Raw genomic sequence first — 20709 nt, 5'->3', positions numbered from 1 at the left:
TGTGAATGAATGGTTAAGTGTTCTCCAAAGAATGACTTAATCGATAAAAAACACCACTGACACTTGACTAACTCTTAAACACTTGACTAACTCTTAAATAACATTTGACTAATTCTTAGTAATATTTCTTTACTTTCAAGTCATTTACTTTATGCAATTTAAATTTCAGTCATTTATCATTCATTTCCATTTACATTACATTTAACTTGTTTATGTTTATTCCATTTCCACTTTGTTCATTTGAGCCATATTTTGTGATTGTATATATTTTTTGTGTACTTTGATTTTTGTTTGTGGTCTTAGGGCCTTAAAACATCTAATAACAACAAAAACCTTAAAAAAAACATTGGTGGACTTTTGATCTTGATCTGAACTGTTGGACTTAGAACTAGGCAACATTCCCTATGCAAAAAAGGACTTGGCCCATGCCAACATTTGGAGACCAAGATATTTTGAATTGAGTCTTCATCTTATGCAAGTCTTGGGATTAGTTTGAATTCATCTGCAACTCTTTCTTTGTGGTTAATTGTTATTTTGACCTTGTGTTTGATGCTTTGCTTTGAGTTGATCAAGGGATAATCCATCTGATACATGAGAAGACAAAGAAGACTATTAGTTATGGGAATTTCTTGCTTGTATGTGACTATATTTATTTGATTCCTTGAACTTCATGATGTCTGGATATTGCTAATTGCTTATGGTTTATTGCTTGATTCAAAGTCCAAAGGGAAAATGGGTTTTCTATATGACATTCTTGTTTGTTGGATTGCATCCAATTGGTCAGACCTTTTCAACTGTTAACTTTTATTTTATGCTTAGGATAGCCTCTTCATCTCCTCCCACTTCTTAAATTTCAAATCTCTCCCCCTTTTCAGAAACTTCTTTTGCTTGTGATTTCAAACTTAGACATGTTTAATGATTAGAAACTTTGGTCTTATGCCAATGAATTTTTAAACCTTTTTCTTAAATCAAATTTGTAAATAAACTTAATCATATTGACTTAAAATTTCAAAAGACAAAAAGAACTAACAACTCCATTCAAACTTTTGGGACCTTTTATGCCCATTTCTTATTAAGTTTTTGTTAAAAGCAATTTACCAACTTCGAAATTTTTACGATGAACTACGAGGGTTTGATCCCTCATTTTTATATTGGTAGGTAGGCACAAGTCTGAAGGTCTTTCCAAACACACAAAAAAATCAATGAATTCTTTTCTCATCCCCACACTCTATTTTTCTCAAACACCATTTATACCTAAAACACATGCACATATAAAAAAGGGATCCCTAGGAGTACCTAGGACACTTTGGGTGCTAACACCTTCCATCGGTGTAACCAACCCCCTTACTTGTAATCTCTGTCATTTTATTAGATTTGATTTGAAAACTTCTTATCTTTGGGTTTTGTTCGTACTTTCTCCCTTTTCCCTTGGAAACAATAAAAGCGCGGTGGCGACTCTGGTTTTATTGACGTCATGTTTATCCATAGCTTGATGGTCATGAATTTACCGCTACAGAGATCAGCTATATGTAAAATATCAATTTTTGTAAAATCGCGAGCTTGGTATCTGTGTTGAGTCTAGTTTATAAACTCAGTAGAATCGAGATCATTCTTGTAAAAATATGAGTTTGGTCGGGAAGATTGCACACTTAAAATTCCGTCTAGGTTCGTAGTCAGCCTGTGTAAACCCGCAATTCGGTTCGAAGGATAGCCATCCCAAAACTGAGTCTTGGTTCAAATCAACTTATAAAAAAAATCTATTTGGTTTGAAGATTAACCACTTCAAGCTTTGTTCACTATTTGGTTTGAATACTAACCTCTTCAAGATTTGTTCGCTGTTCGGTTTAGAGACTAACCACTCTAAGCCGTTATTCGCTGTTTATTTAGAAGTTAGCCTGGAACTTCATTCTTTGTATGAGAGGGTTTGTATGCATAACCTTTTAAAAGGTCTCAAGTGTAACTCCTTGAATTCAATTATTTGATTTAATTAAGGTATTTAGGATTTTATATGAATTAACTGGCATTTTAATTGTTTATGGTGTGGTTGTGGGGTAAGTGTCCATGAAGTAGTATATGGAGAGTATGAGCTTGGTGTTTGTGTTTAGAATTATTGAATATTTAAATGATTATTGGAATAATATTTTTTATTTGAATTAATTAATTAAATAATGATAAAATAGGATGTGTAGAGGAATTAAGGACAAAGTTAGAAATAAAGAAAATATGGAGGATATGTAAGGGAGATAACGATAAGTTGAAGGGTAAAGGGGAAAGATCTTTTTAGAAGGAAACATATCTTGGAATGAAATAGGGAATTTGGGAACCTAGAGAGTTAGTATGTGTTTTGGAGGGTTGGATCAAAAGAGAGAAAGAGGGAGAGCAAAGGCTTAAGGTTGAAGAAGAACTCTAAGGATCAAAGGGCTTTTGTTAGAAATTAGGTAAGAGGGGAGTTGTGCTTCTCTAATGGGTATTAAAGCATATGGGTTAGATGGAGGAACCCTTAACCTCCTTAGGATTGGGTGTTGTAAATCTCAATTATGATGTATGTGTTATAATAATTGATTGTATGATGAAATTTATGTGGGATTCTTGTGCCCCATGTATTCATATGTTTTCCTTTGATGTTGTTGGTCATGTGATGACATTGATGGATGTTTGAATATTTTAACCATGATTGTGTTATTGGTACTTTAGAGATGATGGGTATGATGATGTGTTGTAATACCATGTTGATTCATGAAAGTTATGGAGTAGATTATGAATTAGGAAGCTATAACCATGAGAAATTGGATTTTATTTGATGAATATTTGTAGCATAAGTTTTTGGCACATTGATGGTGTTTGGATGGGTTAAAACTGATTTTTGGCACATGAGAATGTTATGTGTTGAAACATTAAGGTGGCACATAGGACAAAAATTATAGGTTTAAAAATGAAGCACATGTGCCGACCTGTACCTTGTATGCGTCGACACATAAGCACAAATTTCTTCTATGTCTCGACCTATGGATAGTATGTGTCGGCACATAAACTGATTTTTCACTTAAAAACTAATTTTTAAAGCATGAAACACTTTATAACTTACTTCAAAATACTTATAGGCTTCTTAATGCTAATTTACACTCATAATAGTCAATTGTCAACTATATAGATGTTTATGATGACTTGCTTTATTAGTTAGTGAATTGTTACATCGAATACCATGATGTGATATTTCTTGGGGTTAAGTTATATGTTTTATTATTGTAGAACCATGTTTGATGAGTTGCTTCTGTTTGCTCATGTTATTGACAATATAACCTGAATTGATGTTTGCATAATGAATGATGTAATGCATAAATGATGATATGTGTGTGGAGATCCTTTTGGTGAATGTTGATGTGTTAATGCATGTTAAATGATAGTCATGCATCATGATGTACGAACTTCGGTCCAGTTTTGGTGACCCTCAATCCTATGGTGATGGATCGGGTACGAGTAGCTAATTCCTATTATGGGGGATTGGTGAAGCGTTACATATGGTGATGGTAGTGATTTTGTGTGCTCCAGTTCCAAGAGTTAAGAGTTGAAATAAGAAACTGGGTTCAATCATTAAATCAAGAGATAGGAATGATTATGATTTTTTAGGAAATATTCAAGAAGGAAAAAATCGTCAAGAAACTAAATGGGTTGATTCAAATATTAAAAGATGAAGGAATAAACTCAAATATAGAAGAATATCTAGAAACTTCATCAAATAACTCTTTGAAGAAAAAAATCAACTATAATAATCTCATTAGAAAGAATAATATTAGCGAGAGAACGATCCTTGGAAAGTTCAACATCCAATGAAGAAACTTCATCAAGAAGATATTAACAAGAATAGCTTTAATCCAATAGAATCTTTGAATGAAGAAATGGGTAAAAAGTCTCAACGAGCAATAAATCGGGAGACTCAATATAAAGGTGAAATATCGAAGAATCAAACTTTGGTAGAATCTTCCTCCAACAAAGAGGTTTAACAAGTTTTCTTGAAAGTCTCTCACGAAGAAGATGACTAAGAGGTGACAAAGTTATAATAGAAGCAACTTTTTAAATTAAACGCTAACTTAGTCGACGAACATGATAATATCGAAAAGTGTAATTGTAGCGGTAAATTCATGACATCAAGCTATGGATAAACTTAACATCAATAAAACCAGAGTCGCCGCTATGCTTTTATTGTTTCCAAGGGAAAGGGGAAAAAGTACGAACATAACCCAAAGATAAGAAGTTTTCAAATGAAAACTAATAAAATGTCAGAGATTACAGGTAAGTGGGTTGGTTACAGAGAGGGAAGGTGTTATCACCAAAAGTGTCCTAGGTACTCCTAGGGAGCCTTTCTTTGTGTGCAAGTGTTTTTGTCAAAATGATGTTTGATAAAATACAAAGTGAGGGGATATGAAAAGAGTTCATTAATTATATTTGTGTGTTTGACAAGACCTTCAGTCTTATGCCTACGTACCAACAAAAAAATGAGGGATCAAAACACCGTAGTTCTTGGTAGAAATTTCCAAGAAGTTGGTGAATTAATTTTAATCAAAAGTTTAACAGAAAGGCACAAAAGGCCAACTATTTGAATGTGGTTGTTAGTTCTTTTTGTCTTTTTGAAATTTATAGTCAATGTGATTAAGTTTATTCACAAGTTTGATTTAAGTAAAAGTTAAAAAAATTCAATGGCGTAAGGCCAAAGTTTCTAATCATTAAAACATGTCTACGTTGAAAAAACACAAATAAAGAAAGGTTTTAAAAGAGCTAGAAATTTTGAAATTAAATAAGTGGGAGGAGATGAAGGGACTATCCTAGACAAAAATTAAAAGTTAAGAGTTGAAAAGATTTGCCCAATAGGATGCAATCCAACCGATAAGAATGTCATATAGAAACACATTTTCCTTTGGACATTAGCAAGCAACAAGCATAACCATCCAAGCAATCAATATGAAGACCAATGCATTAAATAAAGATAGCCATAATATCCAAGCAAGCACTCCAATAGCTAGCAGTCTTCAGTGTCTTCCAATGTATCAAATGAAATATTCCTTGTGGTGAACTTAGAAGTAATCATCAGACATCAACAATAATAACAGTATAACAATTAAGCACAAAGAAAAAGTCTCAGATGAATCAAGGGCACTTAAGGTCTTGCATCAGATGAAAGGAACAATCAAGGATAACTCAGTCTTAGATAGTGGCATTGGCCAAGTCCTCAGAGCATAAGGAAGTTGCCTACTTTTAAGTCCAAAAGTTCAGATCAAGTCCAACAGTCCACCAAGATAATTTTTAGGGATTTTGTTGTTATTAGGTATTTTAAGGTCCTAAGACGACAAACAAACACAAATAGAAACAAACAATATATACAATCACAAGATATGGCTCAAATGAGCAAAGTGAAAAGAACTGAAACATAAACATCTTGCATGAAATGTAAACGGAAATGAATGATAAAGGTACTTAAATTTAAATTGCATTAAGTAAATGACTTGAAAGTAAAGCAATGTTAATAAGAAGTTAGTCAATTGTTATTGAAGAGTTTTAATTTTGTAAGTCATTCTTTGGAGAACACTCAACCATTCATTCACAAGTATGAATTCTTGAACCAAGACATCATCCATGAGAAGGGTTCCAACTTGGAAAAATTAACAAGTATGCCACTAGCTCTCATGAAAGGAAAAAAGGTCAAGTGTTCACACAATTCCATTAATAATGGGAGACTTACAATCTCACTTACTAGAATGCTATACCTTGTGGGACGAACTTAGCTATATGTTAAACAATCGTAATTGGACTTATGTAGAAGTCACAACTATCTAAGGTCGAGCAACAAAAATATAGGTGTTAATGCATGTTAGAGATTTGGTACAAAGAACCAAACTCCTAAAACATACAACACACTAAAAAAAGGAAGGGACATATCTCAATCATGCTCATGTTGATTCATCTGACACAAATTCATTGATGAATCAACTAGCATTAGACATCAAGAGAATTCATTGGTCAATGATGGATTGGGGAAGAATAGGGATGGAGATGAAGAGGGATGGGAAATAGAAACCCAAATTGATCATATGAGAAAATTTGTCTGATATGTACTATTCATTCATTTTGGAAGATGAAATATACATTTCATCAATCCCCTAAATCCAATAGTATTGGTCAAACAAAAGTCAAATCAACCATGATCAAGGCCAAACAGAAACTCAAACATCACAAGACTAATTAAATGGCTCAACACAATTTTTAAACAATTATTCAATTAAAAAACAAATTAAAAATTAATTAAAATGCATTTTTAAAAGGGCAAAACCTTAAATCCCTTTAAAACACCAAATAAATGACCAAGGGATTTATTCTAGGTCAAAAAAGGTCAAAGGACCTTAGACAAATAATTTCACATTTTTTGGAAAGTCAGAAGTATTTTAAAATATTTAAAAACAAGTTAAAAATCATTTAATTCATTAAAAATATCAAAATAAATCCCAAAAAGGATTTTAATTCAAAACATCGAAGGGGGAAATATTTAAAGATTTTTAGTGAAAGTCCCATATCTTTTGGAAAAAAAATGAATTTAATATGAATTAAACAAAATAAAAGGATTAAAAGAAAAATAAGAAAATAAAAAGAAATTAGAAAAAACAAGGGCCATCAGATCTCCCTCATTAATTGAGGTGGCAGATATGATGGCTATGCGCTAGGGTGCATGAAACACATTAGTCAACTGCGTGGCAAAGTGAGTCAAACAAATCAAAGGCCATGATTAAAATGCTGGAGCAAGATCAAATGGATGGAAACACGCCAACACATCACCGGAGCTAGGGCTCCGGTCATCTTCTCCGGTGGACCTCGCCGAACTTGTCCACCACCAATGTCGATTAAAATAAATAGTGAGCATACTAATTTATAGAAAAAAGGCTCAAGAGCTCGAATCTGACCTCAATTTCTCCCAATTCCAAGTATATTGAAAGATACATGGATTTGAAGTTTGAGGTGCATGATCTGAGTTTCTTCGATTTGGCCTTAAAACAACTCAACCTTGTTGCCTAGATTGGTAGGGCTTCAGATAACCAACAAACAAGCAAAATAGTTGAGAAATGAGGGAGAATCGAAGAAGAGAAAAATCTAAAAATTCACCTTCAGTTTTCTTCAATTGAGCTTGATCTTGCTTCCATTTTTCTTTGGTCGACTCTAATAACTTGCAGGAAGTGAAATGGATGATTGAAAGGCTTGGATTCTTAGAGTTTCAATTACAAAACAGAATGAGAATTGAAACTCGATTCAAGTGAAATCTTCAAGTTTATCCTTTAATGGAGGTTAGGGTTTTTGCAGTTCAAAGCTTGGGCAAGGTCCCCCCCCCCCCTATTCTGAGCAGGAGGGCATGTATTTATAAGCTTTTGCATTCATTTCTACACACTTCGAATTTTGAACCAAAAATAGAAACTCAAGTTGCATGGGTGCATGGGCATGTGATGGGCCTAAATGCTGATTGAATTGAGTCCAAATTCGTGCACAAAACATGTTGATATCATAACATGAAGCCATGCAATGGTATTTGAAAATTAAGTTCAAAAGTTTCCAAAACAAGCCATGCAAAGTAACCATGCGCAAGTGACTCAAAAATAATCCAAATGCCATAATCTTGGATGCTTTGGAAAGGTGACATGAAGGGGAATAAATTTTATGTTGAAGACTTTTCCATTTGGAAATATGATGAATTTTGAGGTGGAAGTTGGAGAAATCAAACATGGCTGAAAATTTTCTAAGTATAAAGTCAAATGACCACTTCTTCCACCATGAATAACTTTTTTTATGAGCTTCAAAAGAAAATGGTTCCTTTAAAAAAGTTGTATCTCTTTCATCCCTCTTAAATTTGGTCACAAATTTTGACATTATTTGAATCTTTCATGAGGGAGTTATGGATTTTAGAAGTTGAGGAAAATTGCTTGTTCAATGGTAATGTCCCAAAGTGATCTATAATGTTTCCTCTTGGCACATGCCCTTGCAAGTATAATTTGACATTTATAAAAGAATAAAAGTTAGATAAGACATCTTGAAATGTATCATTAAACTTGGATGGCCTTCATATCATAAAAACTGATGAAGTTAAGGTTCTTAGAAGTTGACATTCCATCTAGGGTACAAACAAAATGACCTATAATCTTTCACTATAAAAATGACTTTCCAAACAAAATTTTCTATAGATGCCAACATGAAAGTTGTTTGGAATATCATAAAAAGTAACTTTTCTCTTGTAATAATTTTCATATGACAAAAATTGTAGGAGATAGGGTCTAGGGAACCCTAGATTTGACCAGTTAACTTTCTCTGGTGAACTTCTTTGAACCTACTTGCAAACATGAAGTTCCTTTGATATTTGGGGATCATAAAGAATAATATATGCATAAGATGATGTACAATGAAGTATACCTTAATATATTTAAGCAATTGTTGAAGAAACTTGCTAAGGAAGTCACACAAGATACTTAGATGAATTAGGGCTTCGAAGGAAAACAAGCTTCAAACTCTTGATGAATTCTTGATCAAAATGATAAATTAAGACCATGGGGATCCATATATGATGCTTAGAACCATTGTGAACCTTTCCTTTATTGATCCATTGCATTGAGGGTCTCAAACCCTAGTTGTGAGCTTGATGAGGCACAGGTGGACACACACACACTACCTACAAAAGAAACAAAGCTACACATAGACATATTTTTGGTATTTTGGTTAGAAAAAAAATAAAAACAAAGTACGATACAATCAAAAGTGCTTGATTACCTATCTCAATGCAAACCCAATGAATGAGGGGTAAGGAGGATGCCAAGGTGTGATCCCAAAGCCAATGCAAAATGATGAGACAACATGAGGGATGTTAGGGTTAAAATTGGGGTCTTATAGCTACCCCTATTTAAGGACATTCTAGATGAGGATGTGAGGGTTAAAATCTTCGTATCAAATCAGTAGAATGGACTTAAATAACAACATCAAGAAACAAATTTTGGTCCCTAAGAGACCTCACGATGCATATGATATGACTGTAAACTTAATCTTCGTGGGGGCATACATTGCCACAGAGGAAAAGAATCATGAGAAACTGAAAGTCCATAGGAGCACAATTCATTACGTAAGGAATATCAACTAGAGAGACAGAGACTCTAGGGATAAAAGTTATGCGTAGGCCAAGCTATGACTTGAAAACTGCTGGAGACACGAGGGATTTTCCATGAAAGTAAATCAATGGGGAAAAGGGAACCTGCATGTATTGGGATAACACCAATACCGCAAGAAACACCCGTCGGGGAAATGCATAAATCAGAACAAAGCTGAAATACTCAAACGCAAAAGGGAATTAGATTTCTCAAAGAAATACGAAACCAAACTCAAATGGGAAAAAAAACTTCAACACAGGAGTAAAACAGATATATTATCTACTATCGGTTATTGTATAAGAAGGTAATATACTCAGACAGAGGGACATTCGTTACCGGTTATGGTAAACATATCAAGGATGACTCGTTGAGAAAAACGAGGCATATTCATTACCGGTTACTGGGTAAGAATGACCTACTTGGGAAAAGAAACCAAATAGGAATTACAACTACCTGTTACTAGGAAGAAGACCAAAGAAAGAGTATCTGACACTAGTTAAAGTGAACATATCAAGGATAGACTCAAATGGGAGAATAGGATTTATATCTACCATTTATTGGGCAGAATATCGCAAATAGGAATTATAACTACCGGCTACTGGGTAGAAGACCTAAGAAAGAGAAACTTTGTCACCGGTCAAAGTGAACATATCAAGGATGAACTCTTTTGGGGAAAGTAGGAATTCCATCTAACTTTTCACTGGGTAGAAAACCAAATAGGAAGAATATCCAACATCGGTTAAGATGAACATATCAAGGATAAACTTGTTGGGGAAACGAAAAGAACGAATCCGCTGGAGAAAAATCAAAGAAGTAGATTACCTTTTACTGTTTATTGGGTAAATTAACGCAGGTAAAGTACCCAACACCAAGAAGAATATTACTAGTTATTGGGTAATAAACTCTTGGGGGACCAAAATATTTATCTATGTAAGAACTAGAAAGAAACGGTCAAACAAGACTCAAACCAATGAGGATATAGATCTAAAGGAGTGGTTCCATCCAGATAATGAACTGATGAGGAAACAAAAATAACAATCATCCACGAGGAAATAACTCAGTGGGGAAGGAGAAAGGCTAAACTTTTTATGCTTAAAGGTGCTGACACTCTACAATTGAGGGAGGAAAGACACATCAAGTCTGCATGGGGAGATAATATCACCAAAGCAGAGCATTAAAAGAAAGATTAATGCGAGAAAAATGCACAATGAAATATCTGATGTTGTGTTTTATGCATGTATATGCATGAGTATGTATATGATTATGCTGACAAACGAGCACAAAGGATACCAATAACGAGGATTTGAATCATCACAACTAGATACTCGACTAATCTCAACAAGATGGAAACACCAACTGGAGAACCTGCTAGGGATGACAATAAATCACCGAGGATATAAATCCTAAATTAAAATAAATTCAACTCTGGCTGGGGAAAGGCATGAAGAACATGAATCCAACCCAAAATGCCGAGGATAAAGAGGGATTTGCTGAGGATCCTATCAGAGTAACAAGTCACCACCGCGGGGAATTTTAAGTCAACACCATATCAAATGGGAGACATCCTTGCATGGGACATCATCAATACTTCTCAGAACCAAATACTGCTTGAAGGAAGAAATCTTTTATCAGAAGATGGAAGTCTGTTGAGGAGAACCAGACAATCTACTGGGGATTGCATCCAAAAAAACATATATGTGGGGCTTTATTTGGGATATAACAATCTTCCAGAACAAATCAAAGGCCACACGAGGATACAAAGATCAGCAAAAACTTCCTCAGAAGGAAAGTAATAGTCATTAGACTCTTCTCGAAGATTGACAAATAAACCAATTCCAAGGTACTAAAATATCAATCGGATTTGCAGTCTCACAAAGGGGAGAAACTGTCATGGCTACGCAACACACCAATAAATATGTTGGGGATCTGGAGACCAAATAAGGGTTCCAAGATAATCTAGGGTTCGTTCACCAATACACAAACTGGGAAATGCAAAAATGAATTGCACAGGGAACAACACATCAGCTCTGCTAGGGATGAAAACCCACTAATCATGCTAGGTAAAGTCACCAAACCATTGCTCGGGGAAGACCAAAATTGCTTCACACATCAAGACTTACCGTCCTCGAGATTGTTCTTGACGTTCCTTTTTTAAATCAATTATTCTTAAAGTAAATGCCTTATTATTTTAAGAAAAATGATTGTTCATTAATTTATTTATTTCAAAACTATCATCATAAAAATTCAACTTTAAAACAGAAATAAATAAGAATACGAAATAATTGGATAAAAGCTCATCTTTATTTAATAGAATGGAGTCCATAAATGGTAATTTACATGGAAAAGGGCTACATTGAATACAATGACCACTACTTTCCCTACCAACTTTGAAATCCATTGAGCTTGTCTTTGGTTGATAATGATGAATCAAAACCAAATGATTGTTTAAAACTGCTTCAAAGGCCAAGACCAGCGAAACGCAGTTACTTGCCATAATCCCTAATTTTTTCCTAGATTGCCTCAAGGCGCCGTACTCAATCTACCAGGATAAATATTTATATTTTAAGTCTTTAACTTTTACCTGGATCGCCCTTTCGGGATTTCAATCCACCGAGACGCTCATTTTTGCTTAAGCCACCCTTTCGGTTTTCAACTTAGCGAGTTGTTCTTTTTATTTTTTACGCGAAGTATTTATTGATTGCATCGGCGTTCATAGGACGTGTGGACTCTTCACTATCCATAGTTGTAAGAATCAAAGCACCGCCTGAAAAGGCTCTCTTAACAACATATGGACCTTCATTATTAGGAGTCCATTTTCCCCTAGAATCAGGTTTGAAAGATAAAATCTTCTTGAGCACGAGGTCACCTTCTCTGAACACACAAGGCTTGACCTTCTTATCAAAAGCTTTCTTCATTATTTGTTGATATAACTGACCGTGACACATGGCAGTCAATCTCTTCTCTTCAATAAAATTCAGTTTGTCGTATCTAGTCTGACACCATTCAGCTTATGTCAACTTGGCTTCTATCAAAACTCGCAATGATGGGATCTCAACCACCACGGGGAGCACAACTTCCATCCCATAAATAAGAGAGAAAGGGGTTGCCCCTATTGAAGTATGAACGAATGTACGGTACCCATGCAAAGAAAATAGGAGCATCTCATGCCAATCTTTATATGTCACAATCATTTTCCCTTTGCCTTTGGGTGGGACCTCTTGTGAGTGGTTTGAGATCACCAAGCATGCTTGAATTGTATATCATTTTCTTTTCCCATTTTATTTATTAACCAAAAGCACAAAAATGTGTCACTAATATTTCTTGTTTGTAGCTTGAGCAATCACAAGGTCTAAAAGCTTATAAGAGATCCTTTGTGCAATGATAAAGTCAAGAGAAGATGAAAGCAAGCATGGAAATGGTTCCCAAAGCTCTCATCCATCAAATATGCCTCGCTAGCATCTCAATTCATCATTTTTATCAAAGCAAGTCAAAGGGTTTGAGGTTGTGTCCCAAGGAAACCCTAATTCATCTGTGTACCAAGTGTGCCTTGCTCATGAGGAAACCCCAGCCCATGGTCAAATACCATCAAGGGAAGTTCTTTAATTCATAATTCCATGCATATTTGAACTTATTTGAGTGCCCTCAATCATCAATTCATCAAGATATGAGTTGTGGACTTGAGAAGTTGATCAGTCAATTCACTTGACTATTTCAAAATTCACTTAGACCTAACCTTTTATGTGTTGGTCAAATGGAGATGATCCCAAGAGAAAAAATGTTCTTAAGAACAATATGAACAACGTTCATGTTCATCAATGTTTTATTTGAAGCTTGGAAAGTCATCTTCCATTCCAAGACATTATAGGTCATTTTGACTGAAACCCTAATTTTGGGTCAACTTCCCAAGAACATAACACATTCATTTTTTATGATTTTGAGGTGGAACCAAATGCATTGGAAAGTTTATTGTGTCTACTTAAAATGTTATGTTGAGCAAAATTTCAAAATCTCAAGAGAAATACATGTGATAGTGCAAAACATTATAGGTCACTTTGGGCCATATGCATTAAAATGGAAAAAGTCTAACTTCAAGTGCCCATAACTTCTTCATCAAAAATCCAAATGATGCAAAATTTATGTCCAAATTGATTGTCTTGAAAAGATCTACAACGTTCATGTTGAAGGTGTTATCAGTTGGAGCTTGCATCATTGAGACAGAAGGGCTTGAACAATGGCCAAATTTGGAAACTTCACTTATGCATGTTTTGCACCCTACACTTTAAATTCAAAATTCACTAATTTCCAAGCCCAATTGAAATTTTGATCAAGATATCATTTGTTCCTTATGCAACAAGCTTTCTAACCATTACTCATGAGGTAGCATTTGGAGTTTGGAAGCACCATTTTTGAAGGCATGAAGATTGAATGCATTTTGTGAAATTCAATTCAAATTGCCATGCATGAGCTGTTTAGACTTCTTGTACACGTCCATTTGCAATTCATATGAGCTCAGCAGGTCATTCCAATCTTCATTGGGCCTTCCACATGATCACACAAGCCCATGCAAGGAGAAACCCATTTGCCATGCACACGAGTAAACTCATGCACTCAGCCATTTCCAGCTATAAATACATGTGTTATGCTTCATAATTCTCCAACCTAAGGGCGCCTGAAATGCTGCAAGAGTGAATCCCCAACCATACCAAAGGAACTAAGTTCATCTTTCTTCAAAAATTCAGATCTGAAATTCAATTGCATTTGGTTGAATTTTCAGATCTAAAGTTCTTAAACCTTCATCATTTGATCCATTGAAGTTCTGTTTTGCAAAAGGAACCAAGGAAAGGGACTCAAAGCTTCACAATCCAAAGGTTTTGATCAACTAATTTTTGCTTCGAATCTCCTTTTTCTTTGATCTATTGAACTTGATATTGTGTTGTCTGAAGTCCTCTCTATAGAGGCATCATTGTGGTATGCTTAATTTTTGAAATCGAGCAAGTTCATGATGAACACCATCAAGCTTCCATCTCTGATTTCTCTCTTAATAGGAATCTAGAGTGGAAGTGAGTGGTATAGAAGTGATGTACATCACTTCACCTTTCGAACGGTGCCTGGATCGTCCATTTTAGTGAGCATTTGAACCTCTGTGATTTTTGGCCTTCGCCGGAGCTCACCGGAGAAGACGGTGGCGCTGGCCACCGTCCTTGTTGCCAGATCACATGTAGACCGTTTGATCACGTTTCTAGTTTGAATCATGGCCCTTGGATGATATGACTTATTTTAATTCAGTGTGTGGTTGCATTGACTTGAGCCTTTGGTACGCGCGCGCTTCATGACCATCAGATTGGACATGTTAATTAATGAGGTTCCATCCAAGCGCTGTGGTTTTTTTTGATTTTTATAATTTCCATTTTATTTCTTTTATTTCATTTAACTTCAAAAATTCATAACTCTCTCATTTTAATTCCAAAAAATATGGGACCAATTGCATTATTTCTCTTTTAATTTCTATTTTCTAAAAATGATTTTTAATATTTTTTATTTTATCATTTGCTATTTTTTAATAATTTTCTCTTTTCTGGTTATTTTTAATTCATTTTAAATAGTTTTTGATATCCAAAAAATACAAAAATATTTTTCTAACCTCTTTGAATGATGATGGATCTATGAAAAATATTCTCATCAATTTATCAATTGATTTGAGATTTATTTGAGATTTTAATTCAATTAGGTTATTTTTATTCATTTTTAATTGATTAAAAATAGTTTTTGACTTTTAAAAATGCTGAAATTTTTTGTCAAACTTTGTTTGACCATGTTGAACTTGGGACAATTCACTTGGACTTTTTAAAGTTGATTTGAAGTGAATTTGAAGTTTGACCTTTCTTTAATATTTTAATTCAAGTTTATTTTCAAATATTAAAATGCCAAAAATACTTTGTTTATTTCTTGACTTCCAATCTTCATCCCACTTCTATTTTTGACCATGATCCTCAATGTCTTTGGTCAACTCTTAATAGATTGGTACATTCCATTTCATTCCATGCACTTTAATTCTTCATCTCCATTATTCATCTTCATCTTCTTCTTCTCTTTTTTTTTCTTTCCTTTTTGATCAATGAATTAAAGGTTGATAAATTAGCATTGATTAGGGAGGTTTAATCTTCCTTGATTCAAATCTAATTCATCTTGATCAAATGATCAAGTGAATGGCTTTGCATTAAGGATAGATTGCTTCTTAAATCATGCAAAGGACTAAAACCAATACAAGATCATTTCTCTTCCTCCATTTGGCATGGCAAGTTGTTGAAACTTGGTTCACTAATCAAGACTTCTAACTTGTGTTGTTGCCTACATTATTATTGACCGACCTCAGATAGTTGTGACTTCTACATAAGTCCAATTACGATTGCTTAACATAGCGCTAAATTTGCCTTATGGCACACTAACTATTAACATTGACTATCAACATTTAATTCTTGCTCTTTACTTTTATGCAATTTACTATTCTTGTACATATTATTCATTTGCTTTTTCCTTTGCTCATTTAAGCACATGTTTATGCTAATGCAATTTTCCTTTTGCTCACTTGAGCACATAATTGTGTATATACTATTGTGCTTGTGTTTTGTTTTGATTGTTGTGGACCTATTGTAAAGAAATGGACAAAATGGACTTAGACTTTCGGACTTTCCCTATGCAAATGTGGAGTCAAAGAGCAACTAGGCATTGGGCCTTTAGAGTGCTATAAAAGTCAAAGAGCAACTAGGCATTGAGCCTTTAGAATGCTATAAATGTTGAAGAGAACTTTGAAAGGACCAATCTCTAAAACTCCTTCTTGTTCATTCTTGATTGTTTGATGGAACTTTTTAATGTGTGTGTTCTTGTGCTAGGGATTCCAACATTGAGCCTAAATGAGGAACCATTGCCATGAGCTTCCAAGAGAGAGAGATCTAAGAGCCATTGAGGAACTTTCCAAGAGCTTAATTGATTGTTGATTGCTTGAGCTTACTATTATTTTGCTTGCATATTCCAAAGGATGAGAGCTACTTGGATCATCAATATGATCTCAAGAGAGGGACTCCATTTGTGGTCTTGTTTCTTATCCCTTATCTCTTGTATGATTAGGACTTTAGCCATTTTTCTTCTTCCCTCCACTCTAACCCAAGCCAAAACTTTTGTGCAAACATTTAATCCTTGTTTTCAAACATTAGAAACCTAAGCCTTATGCTTTTGATTTTCAAACTTTCGTTTCTTAACACTTATTTTGAATTGAACTTCTAAATCAACTTTGACTATTTTGTACATACTTTTCATTGGTAAATATAACCCATTCAAATGTCTTTTTGTGGTTTCAATGGCCAATTTCTTAAGCCAATTTTTCATAACCTTTAGCTATTAGGTGTGAGTTATCCTTGAGGTAGATGTAATACTCACCTATATCCTTAGTGATGGACAATGAGCCTTCCATGCTTATTATAGGGTTAACCCCTCACTAGCATGTTAAATCTATCCTCACATGATGGACAATGAGCCTTCCATGCTTATTATAGGGTTAACACCTCACTGTTGAGGTCAACGTAATTTCTCCGGTATTCCGGATACCCGAGCCTGTTGTCATCAAGTATGATGGTAGCAAGAAGAAGGTTTCTCCTGCTCTGACTATTAAGCCGGCCGGTCCTATACTGTACTCTTCTGAGAAGGCTGTCCCATATCGCTATAATGCTGTAGTAGTGGAGAATGGGAAAGAGGTGCCTTTGCCCTCTTCATCTGTTGTTAATATTGCTGACGTTAGTGGCTTGACCCGCAGCGGTCGTGCTTTTTTGACCCCACTGAAACCACAAGCTAACGCTCAAAGGAATGACAATGCTGATTGTAACACCCCGATAAAAAAATAAGATAATTATTTAATTTAAGTTAATATTACATTTATTAATTTAATTAAATAATTGGAATTATTGGATTATTATTATTATTATTATTGGAATAATAATTATTGGAAAATATATATAAGTTGGAAATAAGAAAAAGAGTCCCATTTGGAAAAGAAAGGGTTTCACGTGAAAAGCAGAGAAGCGGCTGAAAAGAGGAAAAGGGCAAAGAGACAGAGCAAGAGGAAGAAGGTTGGAGAAGAGAAAAGCTTGAAGCTTAAAGATTCGTCGGATTAACTCAGGTAAGGGGGGTTTATCGTCATTTAATGGGTATTATGGGTTAACATGTAATGGGTAGTGATAAACCATTGAATTGACCCTAATTGGGATGTTGAATGCTGAAAAATTGTGTTGGATAAGTTGTGTTAAAGCTGTAATTGAATCTGTATTTGTGTGAGTTGTGATTTCCCGAACGTATAGCTTTTTACGGAATCGGAATCGGAGGTCCGGAAGTCCTCCAACGGCGGAAAATGCGGAGAATTCTGCATTCTGCTTCGTGTTAGCGCAGGAACAGCTCTCTGTCTTGCGTTAACCGGTTAACCCAGGGTGTTAACCGGTTAACACTGTTAGGAATTGTGAAGTATTGCTGTTTTGCTTGCGTTAACCGGTTAACCCAGGGCGTTAACCGGTTAACACTGTTGTGATTTCTGAGAAATTGCTGTTCTGTCTGTGTTAACCGGTTAACCCAGGGCGTTAACCGGTTAATACTGTTGAGTTTTGCCAGAAAGCGTGTTCTGTGTTGCGTTAACCGGTTAACCCAGGGCGTTAATCGGTTAACACTGTTGAAAAACTGAAAAAAAATTGTATTCTGTCTTGCGTTAACGGGTTAACCCAGGGCGTTAACGGGTTAACGCCGTTGGAAAAGTGAAAAATCGAATTGCTCAGAATTTAATGAAATTCGTCGGGGTGAGTCGGGTAATATTATAGTTAATTTTGATGAGTAATTTTGTTGGGTTTATGTTATGAAGTGTCGATACAAGTATGACTGAGTTGTTAAGTTATTCCGTGTACGGAAAGTTGTTAAAGATACTGAGTTGTAAGTTTGGTGAGCCAAAGTTAATTATAAGTTGATTATGTTGAAAACATTGTTGTGTTGCTATTATTATTATGTTGTCGGAATTTTAAAGTCGTGTATGTCATGTAAATTCATATGCATTAAGTCGGAGCTTTGCTCACACCACGTTGGCCTGGATTGGCAAAAGTTGAAAGTTGAGGGCTTAAGCCTTGATGCCTCGTTAAATCGGCAAAATTTAAGTTGGGAGTTTTACTCCGAATGGTACCGCATGCATGGAGTCTCATTGCATAATGTATGTATGGCGTATAATATGAATGGATGTATTCCAATATTATACGTGTGTTTGGTGTTGGTGTTGAGTATGAATGGAGATTATACGTGTGCTTTATGTTGGTGTTGAGTATGATGTCTGAGTTGATGTGCCGTTACTGAATGTGTGTTATGATTAGGGTGATGAAATGTGTTAAATTACTTAACATTTCATGATATTTTTTAATGCTTATTATATCGATTGAGGAACTCACCCTTACAACTATTTTTCAGGTAACGAGCAGTGATTGAGTAGGAGCTAGTGCTTGGAGTCTAGTGTAGTTCCTTAGTGGGTCATGCTCTGGTAGATGTAACATCGGGATGGGATGTTTTAAATGTTTATTGTTGGTTGTGAACCAGTTTACATGTAATATGCTACATGTTTTGAATGATCGATTTGATCTCTATCCGCTGCGTATTGTGCAATGCTTTATGTCTTGAGTTAAATAATGAGCATGACTAAATATTATGGTGAATGGTGTGAAGTGTTTGTGTGACACCCTTAATTGCATATTTACTCTGATTTATATATGTTGTTTTAATTAAATATTTGGGGTTTTTTAGAAGGGTGTTACATTAGTGGTATCAGAGCATAGTCGGTCGAGTCGAGTCGTAATTATTCTGTTTCCCCTGTACGGGATAGGTGTTGTGTAACCCTATCAGTACTTATTGTTTTAGCTTGATTGGGTTTTCAGAATAGAGATGGCTGGAAGAGGTAGAAACGATGCTGCGATTGCTGAGGCTCTGGGTATGCTAGCTGGATTACTTGGGGGAAATCCGAATGTTGTGGGAATGGGAGCTGCTCGTCAACTGAGTGAGTTCCAGAAGAACAATCCTCCAATGTTCAAGGGAGCATACGATCCAGATGGCGCTCAGAAGTGGTTAAAGGAGATCGAGAGGATCTTCCGAGTGACTGAGTGTGCCGATAACCAGAAGGTCAGGTTCGGTACGCATATGTTGTCAGAAGAAGCAGATGATTGGTGGGTTGCTACCCACACTGAGTTGGAATCTGTTGGGAATGCTGAGATCACTTGGGCTGTGTTCAGAGAGAGATTCCTGAGGAAGTACTTTCCAGAGGATGTCAGAGGAAAGAAAGAGATAGAGTGCAGATTGATGTTATTCTGGGTATGAACTGGTTGGTGTGTAACCGAGTTTATATCAACTGTTTTGATAAGACTGTGATCTTTCCTGAGATTGAGGAAGGAAAGGATTGTTTCTATCAGCGGGGCAGGTGAATGAGGCAGTAGCAGATGCGGCAAAGTTGTTTATGCTGTTAGCGACTTTGGAGGCTAAAGATAAACTGGTGATTTGCGATCTAGCTGTGGTGTGTGATTTTCCTGATGTGTTTCCGGAAGAAGTGAATGAATTACCGCCAGAGCGTGAAGTTGAGTTCTCGATTGATTTGGTACCTGGTACTAGGCCGGTGTCAATGGCTCCGTACCGTATGTCTGCTGTTGAGTTAACTGAATTGAAGAGTCAGTTGGAAGATCTGTTGGATAAGAAATTTATTCGTCCGAGTGTGTCACCGTGGGGTGCACCAGTGTTATTGGTTAAGAAGAAAGAAGGTACTATGAGGTTGTGTGTGGACTACAGGCAACTGAATAAAGTGACAATCAAGAATCGGTATCCTTTGCCGAGGATTAATGATTTGATGGATCAGTTGGTTGGTGCGAGTGTGTTCCGCAAAATGCTCCTGTTCTGATATTACCGAGTCCGTCGGAACCATTTGAGGTTTACTGTGATGCTTCATTGTTGGGTTTGGGTGGTGTGTTGATGCAGAATAAGCAGGTTGTAGCTTATGCTTCGAGACAATTGAAGGTTCATGAGAGGAACTATCCGACGCACGATTTAGAGTTGGCAGCTGTGGTTTTTGTTCTGAAGTTGTGGAGGCATTACTTGTATGGGTCAAGATTTGAGGTTTTCGGTGACCATAAAAGTTAAAGTATTTGTTTGATCAGAAAGAGCTGAATATGAGACAGAGGAGATGGTTAGAGTTTCTGAAGGATTATGACTTTGGTTTGAATTACCATCCGGGTAAAGCAAACGTAGTGGCTGATGCATTGAGTCGGAAATCATTGCATATGTCTATGTTAATGGTTAAAGAATTGGATTTGATTGAGCAGTTTAGAGACTTGAGTTTGGTGTGTGAGAGTACTCACAATAGTGTTAAATTGGGAATGTTGAAGTTAACGAGTGGTATTCTGGATGAGATTAGAGAGGGTCAGAAATCCGATGTGCTTTTGGTTGATAAGTTGACTCTAGTGAATCAAGGTCGAGGTGGTGAATTCAGAAT

This window comes from Lathyrus oleraceus, chromosome 1 (genome assembly GCF_024323335.1).
Source record: "Lathyrus oleraceus cultivar Zhongwan6 chromosome 1, CAAS_Psat_ZW6_1.0, whole genome shotgun sequence".
In the NCBI taxonomy this organism is placed as follows: domain Eukaryota; kingdom Viridiplantae; phylum Streptophyta; class Magnoliopsida; order Fabales; family Fabaceae; genus Lathyrus; species Lathyrus oleraceus.
The sequence above is the reverse complement of the archived record's forward strand: the minus strand, read 5'-3'. Positions refer to the sequence as shown.